Here is a 12,134-nt window from a genome sequence, read left to right as displayed (position 1 = left end):
ATATGTGGGGTATATATAAATGTGTATGGGGTATGTGAGTACAGGCATATGTGTGTATATTTATGGTGCATATTTGTTTAGATTATATATATATATACATATATATATATATATATATACACATATACATATATATATGTATATTTACACATATATGTATATATGTCTGTGAACACATTGGCATGTATATGTTTCAGGGGTGTCTACATATTTATATATATATACAAATGTGTATGTACATGTGTATATTTTTTTGTGTGTATGAGTTTGTAGGGCATGTGAATCTCTGTAGTAAATGTACATCAATATATGTGTGTATTATGTATACATATGCATGTGTACATGTACTGTGTGTCTGTGTGTGGCATGTATGTATACATATGTGTACATGTGTGTGCATGTATGTGGTATGAATACATGTATGTTGCATTAACTTTCAGCTAAATTCATTCTTCCATCAACTACCTCTCTGTTCAGTGAACCAAATGGCTTTTTATCTTCTTTTTTTTTCTTTTTCTATTTTGATTCTGTACATTTGTGATGTCAGTTGGATTTTACCACACGCTTACTGTTGATTTCAGTGATACTAAGGTTTTTGTTATATCTTCAAAAATTCTGACATCCTAATGATAACCTGTTCTTCGTTGGGAAGCAATGGTGGAGACTGTATAGAATGGAAATGTCACTTCTGGCATCTTGGGATAAGATTAGCTGGTGTCTTGTGTGCTGTGTTGAGATGCTGTTATTAAAGCACCTGCATCCACGGCCAGGAGTTCTTTTTTTTTCCTTAAATCACTGATGAAAGTCCTTGATAAAGCAAGAAAAATAGATGTGCTCTGCACTCTGTACATCTTGTAAAGACTTTGTTTCAATGGAGGAAAGTAAATGTTATAGTAGCAGACAGTATGCTGAGATATCTCTTCCTTTTGTGTTTTTCTTTATCCTACCCCTCCACCTGCCCCTTAAAGCAGCACTTTAAGGCAACATAGCTTAAGTGTTTGTTTGGTAATGAAACAGTTTCAAAAAGTTTAAGGTTTTTCTTGAAGTTGTATTTTGTGAAAGACAGATGCTTTAATAGAGCACAATGTGCCTTTCTCCCCTGCATCTGACCAGTTAAGCTTGTTTATTTTTGCCTCAAAGCAGAAACAAAGGAGGCAACTTGTGGAAGTCACTCTTTCCTCTAGAATTCTGTATCTTCAAATAGCTGAGGCACTGCAAGCATAAAGAAATTACTTCACTTGAAGCCAGTCTCAGTTTCTTCTTTCTCTCGAACCTTTTCTAGACTCTGGACTTAGTGTTGCTCACTCTGTTGTACTCACTGAGCTTTTCACCTACTGCCAGAAAATCATTTGAGGGTTTGAAATGAAAGACACCATCTTCAGGTTAACATTGTTTCAATCTGAATATATGTATATTAATTATAATAACACTAGTCATACACTCTTCCACTCTTCTAAGATTATATATATATTATATATATATATATATATATATGTGTGTGTGTGTACACATGTGTACATTCATATATACAAGTTAGAAACAAATATGCATACATGTATATATACACATGTGTTACGTATATCTAAATAACATACATATATGTATATGTTCCTAACAGTTACCTCATAAAATACATTACATTCATTCATTCTCATTTACACAGGGGAAGCATGATTTCCAGTGTGCTTTTGAGAATACTCCATGATTACAGTGCTACAAATCCAGAAGTATCATAGTGGAAAACAAACCAAGGTTTTCCGATACTAAATCTTACTATCCCATAGTGTTCAATTAATTATGAAGACCAATCTTGTTCTTCTCTCTGAAGATATAAGAGGCTTAATTCTTCTGTCTTAGACTCTCTCAAAGGTAAAAATTTTGCACATATATACTTTTGAAACAAAGTAAGTAAATTACCTGATTTTTTTTTGTTATTGGGTTTTGTGAGATATAACTGAGAAGGAAAAATATTGTGATATGATAAGCCCAACTGAGAGGTTCACAGGGACCACAAGGACAGCCTGTCTTATAAAGTCACATGTGTGAATCAAGGCATAAAGTTCTATATAGAAGCTGACATAGATTTGTGCTTGGCAAAGGATGTGAGCCACAATGCTTGAGAAACTGTAAGCCAAAGTGTTTGTCTAAATAATTCTTTGAAGTATCCTTCTTTAATCTCAATTGCATTTATAAATTCACTTATCTACTTACTAGTAGCTTTGAGGTGGTTGCTTTTAAGGTGCTGCTATTTGGATATATGCATCTACATTTATATAGTATTTTAAAACAAAGCCATGGCCGTGCTGTGTACTTTGTGAATTCAATGTGTCAGATGACTAGTCAAGAAATAACCATATACCCAACTGAAAGTAAAAAAAAAAGAAAAATGTCAAGCATCCTACAAGATGATCTTCTAATAACTAAAGAAACAGCAAGCAGAGCAAGCTGGAGCCTGTCAGGGTAGGATAAGATGAGAATGTCTGTATTCAAGTTCTAAACCATGGAAGTTTACAAAGCTTCAAAGCAACCCTGTCAACCTTAGCCATTCTGTTTCTGTGCAAACTTTCTGCTTTAGTCCTGTCACTGTAATTTTCGTATGGGCAAGTTACAGCTTCACCTGCCCCTTCTACACAGAGCTAGAATAAACAAGATAAACAGACGTGTTTAAACATGATTAAACAGAAAAATTGAAAGTTACCTGCCCCAGAGCCCACTCAGAGCAAGAAAACACATACACACACACACACACACACACACACACACACACACACACACAGAGAGAGAGAGAGAGAGAGAGAGAGAGAGAGAGAGAGAGAGACAGACAGACGGACAGACAGACACACACACATACTGGCTAGTTTTATGTGTCAACCTGACACAAGCTGGAGTTATCACAGAGAAAGGAGCCTCCCTAGAGTAAGTGCCTTCAGAAGATCCAGCTGTAAGGCATTTTCTCAATTAGTGATCAAGGGGGAAGGGCCTAGCTCGTTGTGGGTGTTATCATCCCTATGCTGGTAGTCTTGGGTTCTATAAGAAAGCAAGCTGAGCAAGCCAAGGGAAGCAAGCCAGTAAGTAACATCCCTCCACGGCCTCTGCATCAGCTTCTCCTTCCTGACTTGCTTGAGTTCCAGTCCTGGCTTCCTTTGGTGATGAACACCAATGTGGAAGTGTAAGCTGAATAAACCATTTCCTCCCTAACTTGCTTCTTGGTCATGATGTTTGTGCCGGTATAAAAACCATGACTAAAATGTGTGTGTGTGTGTGTGTGTGTGTGTGTGTGTGTGTGTGTGTGTGTGTAGAACATAAGTAATTCAAGAACATTCTGTAAGAGTTGGACCATATCTATCTATCATAGGCTAGAGGCTCTGAACACAGAACACTGATGGCTGAAAAACTCCAGGATGGCCATGGAACAGGAAAATGACATGCCATTTAGGAAGGGGGAAGTGTGATATACAGTTTATGAGCTTAAGATCATTGAAAGTCGCCAGCTGCAACATCACAGAAAGCTTCAATAGCTAAGAAAGAAAATCTTTGAATTTGAAACCGGGTTTAACTGGAAGTCATCAAAACAAAATCAAAGTAAAAGTTCTGCGGAGACCTTTGGACTATTCACATCTGAGTCATTATGCTTGAAAAGCTACAATGGAGAGGAAAATCCCCACAAAATGCCAAGAAAATATACCAGAGCCATTAACAGGTAATTTTTTTATTGCTTCCTAATACTTTGTAATTTAGGAGGCTGAGCTGAAGCGTAGGAAACAGCATTGGGAAAGCAGATAACATCTTTTCAAAATGGTACTCCTCATGCTACTTTAAATTTGCTCTATAATATTTAAAGCTTATTTATTCTTGGAATTTCATGTATTCTTAATTAGAAACAAGCAAAGCAGTTATCTCCAGTCCGATGAATGGGGAAATTGTGTTTAATGGAGTTAAATTGTTTGGCCAAATGTCAAGAAATCAGTGAATGTTGGAACCAGGGTGGCTGCTTCTGCTGTAGAAAGGGTAAACATTTCTTCTCATGTTTGGTTCTTTTTATCTTGTCAATGTATAACATTTCTTTTTTTGATATCAATTAACATAGATCGACATGCAATAATTTTATCTCATTAATCAAAACTGATATCCTCCAAAGCAAGTGAATCATTGTATTTGTTACATATGAGCTGCACTGTTTTAGTATCAAAGGCAGCTACAAAATTGTTCTTTCAGTTAAAATTATAGATAATGTCTGTGGTATTTGAAGACTTTGTTTAGCTTCTGCAGTAATTGATAAGTATATAGAAATGAACACACATGGAAGTGAAGCCATGATCATAAAGAAATGAAGATAATCTTTGCTTTACTACAACGGAAATACTGTAGTAAATATATATACGTGTACATATACATATATATGAAGTAGGAAGCATAATGTAGAGTTTATAGCTTAAGAACATCAAAAATCACAAGCTACAACATCACAGCAAGCTTCAGTAGCTAAGCAAGAAAATCTTTGAATTTGCACTTGTGCACGGACTATTAGCCTATGAGAGGCAGGTATGAACCAACTCTTACAAAATGTTTCTGAGTTTAACTACTATAACTTCTGCATGAATAAACTATGTTGGCTTCCTCTGTGAGGACTTCGGGGTAGATAACATTCAATTTTTCTGTTTTAGTCATGTTTAATACAAGTTTGATTATCTTGTTTATTGGAGGACTGTGTAGAGAGGGAGAGGTAAGGCCATAACCAAGTATGTATACACACGCACACACACATACCACTGTGATAGAATTAATCCTGGTACAAAAATATCATGAATCCATGTTTCTAGAAGAAGATTTGAGGTTTGCCATTGATGGCTCTGATTAAGTTTCCAATGCAGCAAGATAGGTACCAAGTTGGCTGCTAGTTGGAAGATGGAGAACACAGATGCACAAACTACAGCAACATATTTTTCTAATTTAATTTAATCTACAAAAATGAAACGAAATAATTTAATCATACATTTAAGAGCATTAAACAGCCCCTCACCATTCTAGAGGAGCCACTCCACTCAGAGCAGTGAACACCTAGCTGGTCTGCTCCCTGAGCCATCCTAAAGGAACCACTGCACCTAGAGCAGCACGATTTCAGCATCCCAGAGAGGTGGCCTGAGTCCCAGGAGTTCCTCCACCCAGGAGCTCAGGATCACAGGGTCACAGAGACATCTGGACTCTGAGGAGTTCTGACACAAGCAAGACTACTGGAAAGACAGGCTCTAGTCAGAGACAGTGAGTGCACATAGCACTAGAGTTAACAGATAGTGAAAGGCAAGTGCAAGAAAATAAGCAACAGAAATCAAAGTTACTTGGCATCATCAAAATCAAGTTCTCCCACCATAGCAAACTCTGGACACTCCATCACACTAGAAAAAGAAGGATTCAGAATTAAAATCACTTCTCATGATGATGATAGAGAACTTTAAGAAGGACATAAATAACCCCCTTAAAGAAGTAGAGAACACAGCTAACAGGTAGTAGCCCTTAAGGAGGAAACACAAAAATCCCTTAAAGAATTGCAAGAAAACACAACCAAACCAGTGAAGGAATTAAACAAAACCATCCAGGATCTAAAAATGGAAGTAGAAACAATAAAGAAATCTCAAAGGGAGACTACTCTGGAGATAGAAAACGTAGGACGTAAGCATCACCAACAGAATACAAGAGACAGAAGAGAGGATCTCATGTGCAGAAGATACTGTGGAAAACATTGACACAACTGTCAAAGAAAATGCAAAATGCAAAAAGCTCCTAACTCAAAACATCCAGAAAATCCAAGACACAATGAGAAGACCAAACCTATAAATAATAGGTATAGAAAAGAGTGAAGATTCCCAATTTAAAGGGCCAGTAAATATCTTCAACAAAATTATAGAGGAAAACTTCCCTAATGTAAAGAAAGAGATGTCCATGAACATACAAGAAGCCTACAGAACTCCAAATAGACCAGACTAGAAAAGAAATTCCTCTCATCACAAATTAATAATAACATCAAATGCACAAAACAAAGAAAAAAATACTAAAAGCAGTAAGGGAAAAAGGTCAAGAAACATACAAAGGCAGACCTATAAGAATTACACCAGACTTCTCACCAGAGACTATAAAAGCCAGAAGATCCTGGACTGATATCACACAGACCATTAGAGAACACATATGCCAGCCCAGACTGTTATACCCAACAAAACTCTCAATAACTATAAATGGAGAAACCAAGATATTCCATGACAAAACCAAATTTACATAATATTTTCCCACAACTTCAGCACTTCAAAGGAAAATTGATGGAAAATGTCAACTCAAGGAGGGAAATTACAACCTAGAAAAAGCAAGGAAGTAATCTTCCAGCAATCCCAAAGGAAGATAGCGACACAAACATAATTACACCTGTAATAACAAAAATAACAGGAAGCAACAATCATTTTTTCCTTAATATCTCTTAACATCAATGGACTCAACTCTCCAATAAAAAGATGTAGACTATCAGACTGGATAGATAAACAGGACCCAGAATTTTGCTGCATATAGGAAATGTACCTCAGTGACAAAGACAGACACTACCTCAGAGTAAAAGAAGAAAAAGCAATTTTCCAAGCAAATTGTCCCAAGAAACAAGCTGAAGTAGCCATTCTAATATCAAATAAAATCGACTTCCATACAAAATTAATCAAAAAAGATAAGGAAGGACACTTCATACTCATCAAAGGAAAAATCTACCAAGATGAACTCTCAATTTTGAACATCTATGCTTCAATTGAAGGGCACCCACACACATAAAAGAAACTTTACTAAAGCTCAAAGCACACATTGCATATCACACAATAATAGTGGGGGATTTCAACACCCCACTCTCAGCAATGGACAGATCATGGGAACAGAAACTAAACAGAGACACATTGAAATTAACAGAAGTTATGAACCAAGTGAATTTAACAGATATCTATAGAACATGTCATCCTAAAACAAAATAATATGCTTTTTTCTTAGCACCTCATAGTACCTTCTCCAAAATAGACCATATAATTGCTCACAAAACAGGCCTCAACAGATACAAAAAGACTGAAATAATCCCTTGCATCCTAGCAGATCACCATGGACTAAAGATGATTTTTAACAATGACAACAACACATGGAAACTGAACAATGCTCTACCCAATGATGACTTGGTCAAGGAAGAAATAAAGAAAGAAATTAAAGAGTTTTTAGAATTTAATGAAAATGATGATACATCATATCAAAACTTGTGGGACCCCAAGAAAGCAGTGCTAAGAGGAAAACTCATAGCTCTAAGTGCCTATGAAAAGAAACTGGAGAGAGCATACAATAACAACTTGACAGCATTCCTGAAAGCTCTTGAACAAAAAGAAGCAAATACACCCAAGAAGAGAAGATGGCGGGAAATAATCAAACTCAGGGCTGAAATCAACCAAATAGAAACAGAAAGAACTGTACAAAATATCAACTAAACCAGGACCTGGTTCTTTGAGAAAATCAACAAGACAGATAAACCCTTAGCCATATTAACCAGAGGGCACAGAGACAGTATCCAAATTAATAAAATCAGAACTGAAAAGGGAGACATGACAACAGAAACTGAAGAAATTAAAAAGATCATCAGATCCTACTACAAAGGGCTATACTCAACAAAACTGGAAAATAAGGATGAAATGGACAATTTTCTAGATAGATAATAGGTACCAAAGTTAAAACAGGAGTAACTAAACCATATAAACAGTCTCATAACCCCTAAAGAAATAGCAGCAGTCATTAAAGTTTCTCCACCAAAAAAAAGCCCAGGACCAGATGGTTTTAGTGAAGAATTCTATCAGATCTTCAAGGAAGACATAATACCAATTCTCTTCAAACTATTCCACAAAAATAGAAAAAGAAGGAATACTACCCAATTCCTTCTATGAAGCTACAATCACTCTCATACCGAAACCTCACAAAGACCCAACAAAGAAAGAGAACTTCAGACTGATCTCCCTTATGAATATCAATGCAAAAATACTCAATAAAATTCTCACAAACTGAATCCAAGAACACATCAAAACAATCATCCATCATGATCAAGTAGGCTTTATCCCAGGAATGCAGGAATGGTTCAATATTCAGAAATCCATAAATAATTCACCATATAAACAAACTCAAAGAAAAAAATGACATGTCATCTCACTAGATGCTGAGAAAGCATTTGACAAAATTCAACATCCTTTCATGGTAAACATCTTGGAAAGATCAGGAATTCAAGGCCCATACCTAAACGTAGTAAAAAGCAATATACAGCAAGCCAGTAGCCAACAGCAAACTAAATGGTGAGAAACTTGAAGCAATCCTACTAAGATCAGGGACTAGACATGGCTGCCCACTCTCCCCCTACCTATTCAATATAGTACTGGAAGTCCTAGCCAGAGTAATTAGACAACAAAAAGAAGTCAAAGGGATACAAATAGGCAAGGAAGACGTCAAAATATCACTATTTGCAGATGATGCCTGATAAAAAAAAAAACATCAAAGTGGATGGTTATAAAATCAACTCAAACAAATCAGTAGCCTTTCTCTTCTTGAAAGATAAACAGGCTGAGAAAAAAAAGTTAGGAAAATGATACCCTTCTCAATAGTCACAAATAATATAAAATACCTTGGCATGCATCTAACCAAGCAAGTGAAAGATCTATATGACAAGAACTTCAAGTCTCTGAAGAAAGAAATTGAAGAAGATCTCAGAAGATGGAAAGATCTCCCATGCCCATGGATTGGCAGGATTAATATAGTAAAAATGGCCATCTTGCCAAAAGCAATCTACATATTCAATGCAATCCCCATTAAAATCCCAACCCAATTCTACACAGAGTTAGAAAGAGAAATTCTCAAATTCATTTGGAATAATAAAAAACCCAGGATAGCGAAAACTATTCTCAACAATAAAAGAACTTCTGGAGGAATCACCATCCCTGACCTGAAGCTGTACTACAGAGCAATAGTGATAAAGGTACACAGACAGTCAGGAAAATCAATGCAATAGAATTGAAGATCCAGAAATGAACCCACTTACCTATGGTCACTTGATCTTTGACAAAGGAGCTAAAACTGTCCAGTGAAAAAAGGACAACATTTTCAAAAACTGGTACTGGTTCAACTGGAGGACAGCATGTAGAACAACGTAAATCCACCCATTCTTATCTCCTTGTACAAAGCTCAAGTCCAAGTGGATAAAGGACTTTCACATAAAACCAGATACACTGAAATTAATAGAAAAGAATGTGGGGAAAAACTTTGGATATGTGAGCACTGGGGAAAAGTTCCTAAACAGAACACTAATGGCTTATGCTCTAAGATCAACAATTGACAAATAGGACCTCTTAATATTGCAAAGTTTCTGTAAGGAAAAGGACACTGTCAATAGGACAAAACGGCAACCAACAGATTGGGAAAAGATCTTCACCAATCCCACATCTGATACAGGTCTAATATCCAATAGATACAAAGAACTCAAGAAATTAGACTCCAGAGAATCAAATAACCCTATTAAAAATGGGGTACGGAGCTAAACAAAGGATTTTCATCTGAGGAAACTCGAATGGCTGAAAAGCACCTAAAGAAATGATCCTTATTCATCAGGGAAATGCAAATCAAAACAACCCTGAGATTCCACCTCACATCAGTAATTATTGCTAAGTCAAAAACTCAGGTGATAGTAGATGCTGGCAAGGATATATAGAAAGAGGAACACTCTTCCATTATTTGTGGTATTGCAAGATAGTGCAACCATTCTGGAAATCAGTCTGGCGGTTCCTCAGAAAATTGGACATAGCATTACCTGAGGACCCAGCTGTACCACTCCTGAGCATACACCCAGAAGATTCTCAAACATATAACAAGGACATATGCTCCACTATGTTCATAGCAGCCTTATTTATAATAGCCAGAAGCTGGAAAGAACCCAGATGTCCTTCAACAGAGGAATAGATACAAAAAGTGTGGTACATTTACACAATGGAGTATTACTCAGCTATTAAAAACAATGAATTCGAGAAATTCTTAGGTAAATGAATGGTTCTAGAAAATATCATCTTGAATGAGGTCACCCAGTCACAAAAGAACACACATGGTATTCACTCACTGAAAATTGGATATTAGCCCAGAAGCCTGAAATACCCAAGATTCAACTCATAGACCACATGAAGCCCATGAAGAAGGAAGAGTAAGTGTGGGTGGTTCGGTCCTTCTTAGAAGGAGTAACAAAATACTCAAGGGAGCAAATATGGAGACAAAGTGTGGGACAGAAACTGAAGGAGGAGCCGTCTGGAGACCATTTCACCTGGGTATCCATCCCATGTGCAGTCACCAAAGGTAGAAGCTGATGTGTGTGTCAGGAAGTACATGCTGACAGGAGTCTGATATAGCTGCCTCCTTAGAAGTCTGCCAGAGTCTGAGATATTCAGAGGCAGATGCTCACAGCTAACTATTGATCTGATCAAGGGATTCCCAATGGAGGAGTTAGAGAGAAGACTGAAGAAGCTGAAAGGGTTTGTAGCCCCATGAGGAGAGCAGCAATACCAACCAACCAGAGCTCCCAGGGTCTAAACCACCAGCCTTGGTGCACATAGGCAGGAACCCATGACTCCAGCTGCATATGTAGGGGAGGATGGCCTTGTAGGCATAGGTGGGAAAGGAGCTCCTTGGTCCCATGAAGGCTGGATGCCCAGTGTGTAGGAATTTGAGGGTGGGTAGGTGGGAGTAGGTGGGTAGGTGGGGGCACATCCTCATTGATGCAGGAGGAAGTGGGATGGGATAGAGGGTTCTTGGGTGGTAGGGAATGGGGTAAGGGGATAACATCTGAAATTTAAATAAAATATCCAATAAAAAAATAAAAAAAGAAGGGTTATCAGAATAAAGTCCCATGCTGGGCGGTGGTGGTGCACGCCTTTAATCCCAGCACTTGGGAGGCAGAGGCAGGCGGATTTCTGAGTTCAAGAGTTCGAGGCTAGCCTGGTCTACAGAGTGAGTTCCAGGACAGCCAGGGCTAAACAGAGAAACCCTGTCTCGAAAAAGCCAAAAAAAAAAAAAAAAAGAAAAAAGAAAAAAGAATAAAGTCCCTGTGCAGTGTGATTTAAAAAAAAGAGCATTAAACAGATAAATGGAACTTTGATTCTGTATGTGACATTACCTTAGGTTCAGCTACATAGGTGTCTTGTTAAAGGAAAGATATGTAGTCACAGAATGAGAGAATAATGATTTGTATAATTATTTGAGGAATAAAAAAGAATAAAGTTAAGCGTGACTTATTTACATATAATTTTAATTCATTTAAGTAATGTATTATATAACTATATATGTATATATTATATGTGCATGTATCATATAAAATATTTTATATTAATATTATCTGTATAAGTATGCATGTACAATATGCACATATAATATACAATATATATTACCAACCCAAAACTTTATGAACAATTAATTATATATGAATATAATGTTTTTACATGAAGAAATATTAACATGTGACTCTTGAATACTAAGGTTTTATAGATACTAACAACAACTATATATACTAGGCAGTTGTTTATAAACAGAAAATTCTCTCAGTTTTGGTATTCATTTGACAAATGTGGTTAACACTACTGAAAAACTTAAAAAGGAATAAAGATAAGCGTGAGGTAAGTGTCAATCATGATTTATAGTCTAAAATTCATTTGCTGGTAAATTAATGGTTAAGAACGCATGTGTGTTTCAAGTCATATTCCTTGAGCTATCAAAATGCCTCAGTAATTAGAGGTTTTTGCTGACACCTTCTTAGGATCTACATGGTAGAAGGAGAGAACCGATTTGTTCTCTGACCTCCACACTAATGCTGCCATGTGTAAATATGAATACATACATATACACATACATATGTATGTCCAGGTGGACAGTGGACAATTTTAAAATGTAAAAGAACTTATCAATGTGTGTATGAGGGTTAGAGAAGCTTAGGGAACAGGTTCTTTCCACTTACACTTGAGTTTAGGGGATCAAAGTTTATCAGGCTTGGGCATCAGCACCTTTACCTGCTGAGCCCTTTCTCTGACTCAATCTAACAACTTTAAAGATGGCTCCATTAT

The sequence above is a fragment of the Grammomys surdaster genome, unplaced genomic scaffold, assembly GCF_004785775.1.
Source record: "Grammomys surdaster isolate TR1022 unplaced genomic scaffold, NIH_TR_1.0 97, whole genome shotgun sequence".
In the NCBI taxonomy this organism is placed as follows: Eukaryota; Metazoa; Chordata; class Mammalia; order Rodentia; family Muridae; genus Grammomys; species Grammomys surdaster.
Note: the sequence above shows the minus strand (reverse complement) of the source record.